The sequence below is a fragment of the Rhinoraja longicauda genome, chromosome 11 (genome assembly GCF_053455715.1).
Source record: "Rhinoraja longicauda isolate Sanriku21f chromosome 11, sRhiLon1.1, whole genome shotgun sequence".
Classification (NCBI taxonomy): Eukaryota; Metazoa; Chordata; class Chondrichthyes; order Rajiformes; family Arhynchobatidae; genus Rhinoraja; species Rhinoraja longicauda.
In genome coordinates this window covers 23,076,679-23,091,633 of record NC_135963.1, presented here as the reverse complement: position 1 = coordinate 23,091,633, position 14,955 = coordinate 23,076,679, and positions in this window count along the sequence as shown.

Sequence of the window (14,955 nt, the reverse complement as noted above, 5' to 3'; positions counted from 1 at the left end):
TAGCTTGTGTAGGAAAATTTTCAAAACAGGAAAATAGTTGGCATCTGTCCATCTGCGAGGGATGATGGTGTGGCATTGATGTTGTCCTGGTTGGAGCAGGGAATGTTTCATTATGGTTGCATTTTCTGCTGTGGCTGACTAGTGGCAGACCATTCCACAGCTTCCACAGGAGAAGTTGTCTCTGGCCGTTGGATTGGGGAGTGTGTTGCTGTTGCCATTGATCATTTTGTGGCGTTGGTGCCTGGCCTCCAGGGTCTTGAACCATAGGTTGTCATGGTGCTTCATACCCACTTGGAGGTCCTTTCTCCACCTTCTCAGGTTCTCAGCAGTTGCTTCCCAGTCGTCAGTGCCAATGTTAAAAATTTTCATATCACTTTTGATCCTATCCTTGTAGCAGAGCTTCAGTCTTCCTCTTGGCCTCCAGGCATTGGCGAACTCTCCATACAGCACACCTTTGGGGATGCGTCCATTTTCCATCCTGTGGACGTGTCCAAGCCAGACATCTCCCACAATTCTATAAAGCATAGTATGTGACCATATCTAATGGCAGTGCAGATCAATGGAAGAGACGAAAACCATAGCGAGGACTGCAGACTGAGGTATACATTTGTTTTCAGAGATCTCACCCTTCTTCGGAATTTTGGGGTTTATTTTCAGGGGGATTTATCCATTGGTTGTGGTCTTGAAAATCCAAGTGCCAATGGTTGAAAATGTGAAAGTCAAACCCTGCGAGAGGGCTTCTGGTGTTCAAAGTACTTTGAACGTTGCTGCACTCACCTACACACAAGCGCCATGCCACAATTTATACTGCACATTTTTCTAAAAATAAACTTTTGTGACTAGAAGTGGGAAAGGGAGAGTTTCTCTTTGGATTCATGATTTTTAAAAAAAGGTAAATGAGAAAGAAAATAAATTCAAACGTTGGAGAGAAAAAGAAACGTTTTAAAACATGGAATATAAAACAGGCCCTTTGAACCACAAAATCTATGCTGCATATGATGCCAAAATAAACTAATCTCCTCTGCCTGCACATGATCCATATCCCTCCATTTCCTATGTAACCATGTGCCTATCGAAAAGACTTAAACTTCACTAAGAGAGCTTCCTCCACCACTACCCCTGGCAGTGCATTCCAAGCATTCACCATATCTGTGTAACAAACTTGCCCTCCTCACCTTAAAGCTATGCCCTCCACTCTTTACCTTTACCACCCTGGGAAAAAAATTATCTCGGTTAAGAAAGGTTATCTACCCTATCCATGCCTCGCATAATTTTATATACTTTTATAGCTCTCCCCTCAACCTTTGACATTCCAGCGAAAAAAAATCCAACTTTAACCAAACTCTCTTTAATAGCCACTAATCCAGGCAGCGTTTTGGTAAACGTCATCTGCACCCTCTCCAAATTCTCCATTTCCTTCCTGCAATGGGGCAACCAGCAGTAGGGTAGAGCTGCTGCCTCACAGCGCCAGAAACCCGGGTTCAATCCTGACTACGGGTACTGTGTCTGTGCGGAGTTTGTACATTCACTCTGTGACCACATGGGTTTTCTCTGGATGATCCGGATCCAAACACATGCAGGTTTGTAGGCTAATTTTGATAAATTTCCCCCAGTGTGTAGGATGTGAATGTGGGATAATATCGAACTAGTGTGTCACTGAAAGTAAGCATGCAGGTACAGCAGGCAGTGAAGAAAGCTAATGGCATGCTGGCCTTCATTGCGACAGGATTTGTGTTTAGGAGCAACGAGGTCCTACTGCAGTTGTACAGGGCCCTGGTGAGACCACACCTGGAGAATTGTGTGCAGTTTTGGTCTCCTAATTTGATGAAGAACATTATTGCTATTGAGGGAGTGCAGCGTAGGTTCACCAGGTTAATTCCAGGGATGGCAGTACTGACGTATGATAATAATAATAATAATAATAATAATAATAATAATAATAATAATAATAATAATAATAATAATAATAATAATAATAATAATAATAATAATAATAATAATAATAATAATAATAATAATAATAATAATAATAATAATAATAATAATACATTTAATTTATATAGCGCTTTTCTGGAAACTCAAAGACGCTTTACAGAGTAAGTAAAACATAAAAATAAATAAATAAGCGAAAGATTTATCCAGATGATGAAAGAATGGGTCGACTGGGCTTGTATCCTTGGAATTTAGAAGGATGAGAAGGGATCTTATAGAAACATATAAAATTCTTAAGGGATTGGACAGGCTCGTTGCAGGAAAAATGTTCCCGATGTTGGGGGAGTCCAGAACCAGGGTTCAAAGTTTAATAATAAGGGGTAGACCATTTAGGACTGAGATAAGGAAAAACTTTTTTACCCAGTGAGTTGTGAATCTGTGGAATTCTCTGCCACAGAAGGCAGTGGAGGCCAATTAACTGGATGTTTTCAAAAGAGAGTTAGATTTAGCTCTTAGGGCTAAGGGAATCAAGGGATATGGGGGAAAAGCCATAACGGGGTACTGAATTTGGACAATCAGTCATGATCATATTGAATGGCGATGCTGGCTCGAAAGGCTGAATGGCCTATTCCTGCACCTATTTTCAATGTTTCTATGAAAAGTCTTATAGATCTGCATCATGATATCCTGACTCTTGTGCTCAATGCCCCAATCAATGAAAGCAAACATACCAAACACCCTCTTTACCATTACTTCTACTTGTTTTGAGAATTTCAGGGGGCTATGGACTTGGACCTCAAAATCCTTCTACATCTCAATGCTGTGAAGTGTCTTGCCATAACCTTATACTTTCCCCTGACATTCGGTCTTCCAAAGAGCAACACCACACTTGCTCCACCCATCTTGCTGTAATCTGCAAACCCGCTAACCGACCCATCTGCATTCATGTCCAAGTCATTTAAAAACATCACAAAACCATAGCATAGATATCTGTTGATCTCCACAAAAGTAAGCATGCAGGTACAGCAAGCAGTGAAGAAAGCCAATGGCATGTTGGCCTTCATTGTGAGAAGATTTAGGTTTAGGAGCAATGAGGTCCTATTGCAGTTGTACAGGGCCCTGGTGAGACTGCACCTGGAGTATTGTGTGCAATTTTGGTCTCCTAATTTGAGGAAGGACATTATTGCTATTGTGGGTGTGCAGCGCAGGGTCACCAGGTTAATTCCGGGATGGCGGGACTGACGTATGATGAAAGAATGGGTTGACTGGGCTTGTATTCGCAGGAATTTAGAAGGATGAGAGGTGATCTTATAGAAACATATAAAATTCTTAGAGGATTGGACAGGGTAGATGCAGGAAAAATGTTCCCGATGTTGGGGGAGTCCAGAACCAGGGGTCACAGTCTAAGAATAAGGGGTAGGCCATTTGGGACTGAGATGAGGAAAATCTTTTTCACCCAGAGAGTTGTGAATCTGTGGAATTCTCTGCCACAGAAGGCAGTGGAAGCAAATCCACTGGATGTTTTCAAGGTTAGATTTAGCTCTTAGGGCTAAGGGAATCAAGGGATATGAGGAAAAAGCTGGAACGGGACACTCATTTTGGATGATCAGCCATGATCATATTGAATGGGCCGAATGGCCTACTCCTGCACCTATTTTCGATGTTTCTATGTTTCTATGTCACAGTCCTCCAGCCAGAATAACACCCTTCCACTACAACCCCCTGTCTTCTATGAATAAGCCAGATCTGAATCCAAACAACCAAGTCACTGTGCATCTTAATCTTCTGGATGAGCCTATCAATCTTATTTCTTGCCTCTCTTAATAACCTGGGATAGTTTCCATCAGGCCCTGGGGATTTATTCACCTTAATGTTCTTCAAGAGTCCCAACACCATCTTAATCTCAAATTTCCCTTGCATATTATTATTCTCCACACTGAGCTCACTGTCCTCCATGTCCTTATTCTTCCCGGTTACCCTCTTGTTTTTTTTAATGTTTTGTCCATTGACAATGCAACGTGAAGTGCCATTGGACTATTCTACTGCATTGAAACATCACTGAAGTCTCACCTGTTCAGTACTGCCTTCAACCACTGAAGGTCACCACACCTTCTGTCTCCTTTCTCTGTTCGTTTACTTATTTACTTATTTATCTATTTATTCATTTCCCAATGTTCTCTAAAGCGTCTTTGGGTATATGAAAAGCGCTATATAAATGTAATGCATTATTATTATTATTATTATTATTATTATTAAAGGTGACATATAAAATTTAAATTATTGTTGTTGATATTTTACCTAGAAGCAAAGGCTCTATTGGCAGAAGATGCATGAAAATTTATTGAATAGAAAGATCCTGCTGAAGTATAAGCTGGAAGACCATGTTGACATACATGAGGCAAGAGAGAGAGATTCCACGGAGTGCTGATTATGGAACAAAGAAAGGAAGACATTTTTTTGAGGATTGCGGTTTCTATAGCAGAAGGCTCATTTGTTGATTTGACTAATTGATACTCTGATAATACTTTGAGAATAAAGTCTACCTTAAATGTAATGAAAAATAACTCTTTGCGTATATCATCGAATTCAATTGAAAAGACCATCAGGTCATTTATAAAGTAAGCTGTCAATCCACCTCCTTTGAATGATCTGCCAATTTCAATATCAATTTCAGGCCAAATGTCTTTAAAAGCACAAGACGCAATATCACATGAAATCTGCTTTGTTCAAGAATTGGGATTGGTGGAAATGCCATGACCTTTTCAGTCTTAATTTGTCATTTAAAAAATTCCCAGAAAATTTACTTGTGTTTGGTTTCAAAACCTCTCGAGGTCAGCAGCCATATGGATTCAAGAGACTTGGAAAAAGTTTGAATGAAGGCAACAGGAATTTGGATGGCAAGTGTTTAGGGAAAGTAGAATGAGGAAGCCAGCCAAGATCACATGAATTTGAATTTTGAATGGTTACATCTAGGGGTTACAAAGCCAATGGAGAGGGTATCCACAGTAAATGAGCTGAAGCATGGCGACATGGAGATGAAAATAGAATGTTTTTGTAACAAAGATATTTGGAGCAAAAACTCAACGTTGTGTGAAATATGACTTAAAGAATGTCATCTAGGTTGTTTTCTGAAGCTGCCAGAGTTTAAGATGGTTAGGGAATAGACTTTGCATTTAGGACCAAAGATAATAGATGTACAGCGAATGCAGCGCCGGAGACTCAGGTTCGATCCTGACTACGGGTGCTGCACTGTAAGGAGTTTGTACGTTCTCCCCGTGACCTGCGTGGGTTTTCTCCGAGATCTTCGGTTTCCTCCCACACTCCAAAGACGTACAGGTATGTAGGTTAATTGGCTGGGTAAATGTAAAAATTGTCCCTAGTGGGTGTAGGATAGTGTTAATGTACGGGGATCACTGGGCGGCACGGACTTGGAGGGCCGAAAAGGCCTGTTTCCGGCTGTATATATATGATATGATATGATAAGGAACTGATTCTGGTTTAAGCCGAAGATAGACACAAAATGCTGGAATAACCCAGCGGGACAGGCAGCATCTCTGAAGAGAAGGAATGGGTGACATTTCGGGTCAGCCATTCCTTCTCTCCAGAGATGCTGGCTGTCCCACTGGGTTACTCCAGCATTTTGTGTCTATATTAGATGAACAAATTAATTGAAAACTATTATTGCTTCTTTCTAAACACATCACTAACAATGATTTCAAACAGGGATACTGAAAGACAATTTAAATCACTGACACATAATGTATTTAGAAGAGAATAGTTGAGAAGATTTGTTTTTATCCTGGAGATTGTTGAAGATCTGGAATAATTGCTGTTAGAATCAGAAAGATAAATAGTTTGGTCTGAAGCCCCACAAACCAAGAGCTGGAAAATGAGAATTGGACTGGATGATTCTTTTTCAATCAGTGCAGATATAATTAACTGAATCATTTCCTTTATCTACAAATGTCCATGATTAAAATTACCTTCTAATGATGAAAGAATGGAGTGACTGGGCTTGTATTCACTGGAATTTAGAAGGATGAGATGGGATCTTATAGAACATATAAAATTATTAAGGGATTGGACACGCTAGATGCAGGAAACATGTTCCTGATGTTGGGGGAGTCCAGAACCAGGGGCCACAGTTTAAGGATAAGGAGTAGGCCATTGAGAACTGAGATGAGGAAAAACTTTTTCACACAGAGAGTTATGAGTTTGTGGAATTCTCTACCACAGAAGGCAGTGGAGGCTGATTCACTGGATGCATTTAAAAGAGAATTAGATAGAGCTCTTAGGGCTACCGGAATCAAGGAATATGGGGAGAAGGCAGGAACGGGGTACTGATTGTGGATGATCAGCCATGATCACATTGAATGATGGTGCTGGCTCGAAGGGGCCGAATGGCCTACTCCTGCACCTATTGTCTATGTATCTGAAGAAGGGTCTCGACCCGAAACGTCACCCATTCCTTCTCTCCCGAGATGCTGCCTGACCTGCTGAGTTACTCCAGCATTTTGTGAATAAATCGATTTGTACCAGCATCTGCAGTTATTTTCTTATATTATATATACCCATGAAACGGGTGATATGTTTCAAAGTGGACATTGAAATATCTAATTGTTCTCTTTGTGCATTGTGTAGTTTTACTATATTTCAAAATTTGACTACAAAAACAATTGCATGGCTACTAATGCTAACAAATGAGCAGGTGACAATGTCAACCTTCTGCATTACTCCACTAACCAGGTGCTGATGAGCATTCAGGCAAAAATCAGGCCAACATGGAGCAACGATTATCAAACAAATTTCAAGAGACAATCCATTACCTGAGGTTTATATCTGGGTGGATATGAACACCCTCACAAGTTGCACCTGGTAACTTTTTAATTCCAAATTTAAGAAATTAAGGATATGTTTGCAAAATGATGCTTTGACAAAGGTCCTTGTAAGACAATATTAACAGAACTCATTTAAATGCGTACAATTCTAAATAAATATTTTTTCCATTTGGCAAAATAAATATTTTTTCCATTTGGCAAACCTCACAAGATATCAAAATTATTTTCATTATCCTTTTCCAAAAATAAACATTTTCTCCCACAACTTATCATCCTTTATTCTGCAGAAAAGATCCCTTAAACAAACTGTAGAAAACCCAGCTGCCATGCATTAGAATGCCTTAAAAGTATTGTTAATAAACAAACAAAATAATCCTTTCACATGTGAAAATTTAATAACTTCCTTACAGAACCATGCAATCAGAATTTATTTTCAGTTGGAGTCAATATATCATCTGTTAGAAGGAAAACATTCTGATCTAGTATTAGGCTGCTTCTGCAACAAATTTTATGTTGCAATAGGACTGCCCCACTGTTCTTCATTGAAGTTGTCCAATGCTACAAAGATCCTGTTTGTTATTTGTTTGTTATTTGATGAGCACCAAAATAACTTCAATTGAAGATTGAAGATTGTTGCTGATTAACAAGCAACTTTACTTTTAGAGTATGAAGTGGGAACGTAAGGGCAATCAGAATTACAAATTGTAAAGTTAAAAATCAGGAGTTTATTGCAAACAAAAATGTTGCCTGAATTTTGGGTTTAGTCTTCTCCTCGGGAAAGTTTTTGAAAAGTTATCTTCTATTGGTTTTGGTCATTTGTACTGAGATGCAGTGAAAAACATTGTTTGTGTGCTATCCAGGCCAATCATACTATACATGAATTGGTAGTGCATACTGCTTTGACTGCTTTGGAGCAAAGAGAAAAATATCATAGTGTTACAGCATCATAATGTTACAGTTACAAATAAAATGCAGATAAAGACATAGTGCAAGGGCGGCAGTGAGGTAGGTTGGGACATTGGGACTACACTCTTGCCTTATGAGAGAACCATTCAGTAATCTGATAATTGTGGGGAAGAAGCTGTTCCTAAATCTGGTGGTACATGCTTTCAAGCTTTTGTATCTTTGGTCCAATGGAAGAGAGGAATGACCAGCGTGTAAATGGTCTTTGATTATGTTAGCTGCTTTCCTGAGATAGTGTGGTGTAGATGGAGTAATTGGGGGGTCAGCTGGTCTCTGTGATGAACTGGGACACATCCACAACTCTCTACAATTTCTTGGGGTCTTGGGCGGAGCTGTTGCCAAACCAAATATAAGAAATTAGATTTAAATTAATCATCTCCCAAGCCTTTGTTGTACTAAATCAAGCATATCTACACGATGGACCCTGTACACTTCTGCTCAAAGATGGTAAAGGATATGATCTGGCAGATATGAACTAATTTTCCATTTCCATATTTCTTACAACATAGAAAGTACCCATTCAGTCCATCCAGACTTTGCCTGCTCTCAATTAAAAATCTTCCTCCCAGTTCCCTGCAATCTACTTTCTCGCACATTCCCATGCTCCCATTAGAAAAAATACCCTGTCAAAATGATCTGACAGAGCAACCCAAGACCACATACAAAGGAAGTCATATTTGTTCAACAGATGGTAGTGTTTTTGGAAAACATGTAAAAAATCTGGCATTCCCTCCAAGACTCACATGCAATGTACTTGTTCTAGTTAAATTCACATGAAAAAAAATACAGAGCTTAGACCATCTTGCTTCAAGATGGTTACGCCCAACACTTTGCTGTGGGTTTGATGATAGGAAACAAAATATTTTTCTCTTTGTGCCAAGGGAAGGTATTAAGATCTCTTAGGAAATGCATTTGCATGTCTTACGTAGCTCAATGTTTCAAGTTTACGATTAAAAAGCAAGATGCATGTTACCATGCTAAAGCTTCTTCGTGCATCATACATAGGCCAAGATTTATTGTTAAGACTGAAAACATTTCTCATGAAAACCTCTCCTAGTTTTCAAGCTTGCACCTGGTAACCTGGCGTGAGGGGCAGCAGCCACTTCATTTTTGAATCTCAGGGAATATTTCCTTCATACTTTGGCTATTCGCATCGGTCACCACTTACACTATGAACAGGCTTTCATCTTTCTCACAGCTTGGATTGACCACAAGACCAGAAGTCATAGGAGCAAAATTAGGCCATTCAGCGCATCGACTCTGCTTTGCCATTCGATCACGGATCATCTATTTTCCCTCTGAACCCCATTCTCCTGCCTTCTCCCCATAACCTTTGACCCATACTAATCAAGAACCTATCAATCTCCACTTTAAAAATAACTAATGTCGGGCTCCACAGCCATTTGTGGCAATGAATTCCACAGATTCGCCACCCTCTGGCTAAAGAAATTCCTTCTCATTGATGCGGAAACTACAGCTCCTGATTCAATGGTACATTGAAAATAACCAGTATTTATTGAAGTGACTAGAATTCTATTGTATTGCTTGCAGCATTGGTAAAGGTCATAAGTTCATAGTGTTAGTAGAATTAGGCCATTCGGCCCATCAAGTCTGCTCTGCCATTCAATCATGGCTGATCTATATCTCCCTCCTAACACCATTCTCCTGCCTTCTCCCCATAACCCCTGACACCTGTACTAATCAAGAAACTATCTATCTCTGCCTTTAAAAATATCCATTAATGGCTTCCACAGCCTTCTGTGGCAAAGATTTCCACAGATTTACCTCCCTCTGACTAAAAATATTCCTCCTCATCTTCCTAAAGGAACGTCCTTTAATTCAGAGACTATGACCTCTAGTCCTGTCCCATTAGTGGAAACATCCTCGCCACATTCACTCTATCCAAAGCCTTTCATCATTCGGTAAGTTTCAATGAGGTCCCCCCTCATTCTTCCAAACTCTAATGAGTACAGGCCCAGTGCCGTCAAATGCTCATCATATGTTAACCTACTCATTTCTGGGAACATTCTTGTAAACCTCCTCTGGACACTCACCAGAGCCAGCACACCCTTCCTCAGATATGGTAAAGTCATTGCTCTTTATTGCAGGGGCATAAGGGGAAAAGTAAAGTTTCTAATTTATAATAGTGTTTTGATAAATTCCAGTTTTTATTAGCTGACGAGCTACCACAATAGCAACTGGCCTACAGAAAGTTTCTTACACCAGAAGCTGGCGACTGAATTTTGGTTCATTGGTGCATTCCTACTTCCCGTCAATACTGACCAGAGGCAGAAACCAGCAATATTATGTGAGGATTTACTGTTTTATCGTGAATGGCTGATGGTTCTCCAAGAAATTCTTGTTACCATTGAATCTGATTAGTTACTGGATGTGAATCTTTCTTTTCTTTAATTATTTTATTATATCTTCCCCGTCCCGTCCCGCCCCGCGGCGGGGGCTTTAATCGCCGGCTGCAGGAGCTTTGATCGCCCCGACTGTGGATGATTCGACTGCCCCGACCGCGGGAGAATAAAGAGGGAAGAAGATTGGTCTTTTTTGTCTTCCGTCACAGTGAGGAATGTGGGGAATCTGCTGAGGTGGATGTTTATGTTAACTTTTATGTAGTTGTGTGTCTTGTTGCTTTTGTTTTAGTATGGCTGTATGGCATTCGAATATCACTGTACCGTCATTGGTACATGTGATAATAAAAGACGTTTGAAACCTTTGATATCTCTTATTCTGTTTCTCATTACCCTCCCTGTCAATGATGTAAAAAGATGTTCAGATTAACAAAGTTCTGGCGAACAAAGCAACTTTCAAATTTAAATTTAGTCCTCATTTTTTAAATCCTGAAATGGACTCTGTTCGCTATCCACCTATTTTAGGAGTGTCTCACAGTCAAGCATCTCATAAGTATCTAAACTGATTACTGGTAATAATTAAAGTTGTGTCCATGAAAATTTTATTTTAATACAAAGCAAGTTGAATAAAACCATTGCATGTCCTCCTCAGATAATGACAGAGTGCCATTCCTGTCTATTCTTCAGAACCCAGACAATTCATATTTTGTAAATGCAGCCCCAAACCTTAATAATCTTATATGTTTCATTAAGATCCCCTCTCATCCTTCTAAATTCCAGTGTATACAAGCCGAGTCGCTCCATTCTTTCTACATATGACAGTCCAGCCATCCCGGGAATTAACCTAGTGAACCTACGCTGCATTCCCTCAATAGCAAGAATGTCCTTCCTCAAATTTGGAGACTAAAACTGCACACCATACTCCAAGTGTGGTATCACCAGGGCCCTGTGCAACTGCAGAAGGACCTCTTTGCTCCTATATTCAAATCCACCTGTTATGAAGGCCAATATTCCATTAGCTTTCTTCACTGCCTGCTGTACCTGCATGCTTACTTTCAGTGACTGATGTACAAGGACACCTAGATCTCGTTGTACTTCCCCTTTTCCTAACTTGACACCATTCAGATAATAATCTGCCTTCCTGTTCTTGCCACCAAAGTGGATAACGTCACATTAAACCGCACCTGCAATGCATTTGCCCACTCACCCAACCTGTCCAAGTCATCTTGCATCCTCATAGCATCCGCCTCACAGTTCACACTGCCACCCAGTGTTATCTGCAAATTTGCTAATGCCTCGGACCGTTCCTGTTACTGCTATCCAAATGTGCCGCTATTTCATCTTTTGTAATTGACTCCAACATCTTCCCCACCACCGATATCAGGCTAACTGGTCAATAATTCCCTATTTTCTCTCTGCCCCCCTTTCTTAAAAAGTGGGATAACATTAGCTATCCTCCAATCCACAAGAACTAATCCTGAATCTAGAGAACATTGGAAAATGATTACCAATGCAACCATGATTTCTAGAGCCACCTCGTTAAGTACCCTGGGATGCAGACCATCAGGCCCTGGGAATTTATCAGCCTTCAGTCCCATCAGTCTACCCAACACCATTTCCTGCCTAATTTGGAGTATTGTGTTCAGTTTTGATCACTCTGCTATAGGAAGGATGTTGTTAAGCTAGAAACGAGGATGTTGCCAGGGCTCGAGGGCCTGTTGAGCAGGCTAGTACATTATTCATTGGAGCAAAGGAAGCTGAGGAATAATCTTCCAGCGGTGTATATAATCGAGGGTGAATGCACAGAATATTTTACCCGGAGTTAGGGGAATCAAGAACCAGAAAACAAAGGTTTAAGTTGAGAGGGGCAAGATTCAAGAGAAACCTAAGGGGCAACTCTTTCACACACAGAGTGGTGGGTATATGGAACAAGCTACCCGAGAAAGTAGCTGAAGCAAATATAATAACAACATTTAAAAGACATTTGGACAGGTAGATAGGAAAGGTTTCGAGGGATATGGACTAAACAGGGGCAGGTGGGGCCAGCGTAGATGGGGCATCTTAGTTGGCACAGCAAGTGGGACCAAAGGGCCTGTTTCCATGCTGTGTGACTCCATGACTCTATTGTATCTGACATCACATTATTTAAGTCCATAGTGCAAGATATTGTGACTGAGACATGGTTGTGTACATATTGGGACCATTTCTGTTTATAAACTTACTGTCCATTCAATGGACTGGTCAATTGTTGCTAATGAATCAAATCACATCATTCTCAAAATTTGTACGACCTGTCCGCCTGCTCTGTATTTCCCAATTCCCGCATTCATTGGTCTGTATTTTCATTTACTAACTGATTCTGTTCACTTTTTTCCCCTGAATACCTTGTTTAGAATTTAGCACCCGGTCACCCATTTTACTCTCGTCAGAAACATGTCCTTCCACCTTCCTCCCTGCACATTTACAAACTTCTTTTGTCTCCTTCTCACTTCCAACATATGGTCTCCAATCTGAAACATTGACACTGTTCCTCTCCCCACAAATGCCGCCTGACCTGCCCACTCCCCGAACACACTCGGCCCTGCTCCCCAAACACACTTGGCTCCGTTAACTCCCTGAACTCCGTTATCATTAACGAGCTCCGTTAGCCTACACTATCCAGGCCTACAGTGTCGGGCCTACAGCGGCCCACAGGCCTAATACGGGACAAGGGTGGTCCCATAGGGGACAAACAAATTATGCCCAAAATACGGGATGTCTCGGCTAATATGGGACAGTTGGCAACCCTACCTGCTCCCCGATCATGCTTGGCCCTGCTCCCCGAACTCCATTATCGTTAACGAGCTCCGTTAGCCTACATTGTCCGGGCGTACAGTGTCGGGGATAATAATGGATAAGGGTGGTCCCGAACGGGACAAACAAATTATGCCCAAAATACGGGATGTCCCAGCTAATACGGGACAATTGGCAACCCTACCTGCTCCCCCAACACACTCGGTCCCGCTCCCCGAACTCCGTTAACGTTACCGAGCTCTGTTAGCCTACACTGTCCGGGCCTACAGTGTCGGGGCCTACAGTTGGCAACCCTAGGTGCTCCCCCCACTCCACAGTCTACCTCTCACGTCTGTGCCGCTGCCCATTGGTCCGCACAGCCCCGCCAACACATTCAAACCACGGCGATTGGGGAGCAGAGCGTGCAACACAGCGCCCCTCAGTGGGATGCCGATTTCAAGCATTTAGCGCGGGGCCCTCGAAAGTGTGGGGCCCATAACAAATGCTACTTTTGCTACTATGTTAATCCGGCACTGGACCTGTTATTTCCGGCAATTTTCTGAAATTCAGAAATTGATCATAGCTTTGAATTTATAATCTGCCAACAAGTAATCCTACATTTTCGTGATATCACAAAATGTCTGATGAAGTTATACTAATTTTGAATTTGTTTTTTTTTCATTAAAATGCTGTGATTCAATCCCATATATACCAAAGATGTTCATTGTAAGCCCATAAGTATAGATAATGGATTTTCATGTCATCAGAAACAATACGTCTTCCACAATGAATTACTTAGGGAATCACCAACCTATTGTTTTTAAACAAACAGTGGGGGCTAGACAGTAAACTTATCAAGTGCTGCCATGCTGCCAGAAGAACTTGCTGTTTCACAGATGTTTAGCTGTGTCATGCATCTCCAATTATGCCTTTTATTTTCTCGTCCAAGCGATTTCCCGGATTCAATGCTGGAACAGACAGTCATTAACTCATTCATATAAAAAGGCTTGCTGGGGGCTGCATTATACGATGTACGGAAGTGCATGTAGAGAGACCCATAAAAAGGCTATGCTTATAATTTTGAGGCTTTTTAGTTGCTTCGTTTTCACTAGGCAATCGGTTGCTCAGGATCCATTTGAGTCCATTGTTTTCATTGTGGTGTTTATTTGGATATATTTTTTGGCATATTGAGTGGACAAAGAGCCATTTGTGTTAAGGGCTCTTTTGCTCTCAGCATCAGCTCTCGTGTTAACTGAAGTTTAGTGTTGTGTCTGTGCCAAAGAATCATGGACTATATTCCCACAACTGTAAGTTGCAAAAGTTTTGCCCTACGGGACATCACTTTGCTGCTGAGGTTTTAACTTTTGGATCATAACATGAAACTGTTACCTCAAATATATATAAAGTTTCCACTATGTGCTTCTGAGTTGGGGGTTATCTCCAAAATCCTGGCCAATTTTATCCTTCAAAGGTGTGAATAGGATTATCTGCCTCAGAGCAGAGGTCATCTATGAGGAATGAGGTGAGGGGAAATCCTTTACTTAGTGATCTTTAGTTTAGTTTAGATATACAACGCCGAAACAGGCCCTTCGGCCCACCGAGTCCGCACCGACCAGCCATCCTCGCACATTAACTATCCTACACACACTAGAGATAATTTATACTTATACCAAGCTAATTTACCTCCATAACTGTATGTCTTTTAAGTGTGGGAGAAAACCGAAGATGTCGGAGAAAACCCACATAGTCACGTGAAGAACGTACAGACTCTGTACAGACAGCACCAGTAGTCGGGATCGAACCTGGGTCTCCAGTGCTGCAAGCGCTGCTACGCGGCAACTCTACCGCTGCGCCCTCTTTACTCTTTTAGAGTGAGCATTTAGTCATTTATTATATTTAGTCATTGCCAATGATATGTTTGCTTTCATCAGTTGGGGTATTGAGTATAAGAGTCAGGAAGCCATATTGTTGCTTTCTCGGATTTTGGTTAGACTGCAGTTGAAGTATTGCAGGCAGTTGTGGTACCCCATTTCAGGAAGGACATGGAGGTTTTAGAGAGGGTGCAGAGGAGGTTTACAAGAATTCTGCCT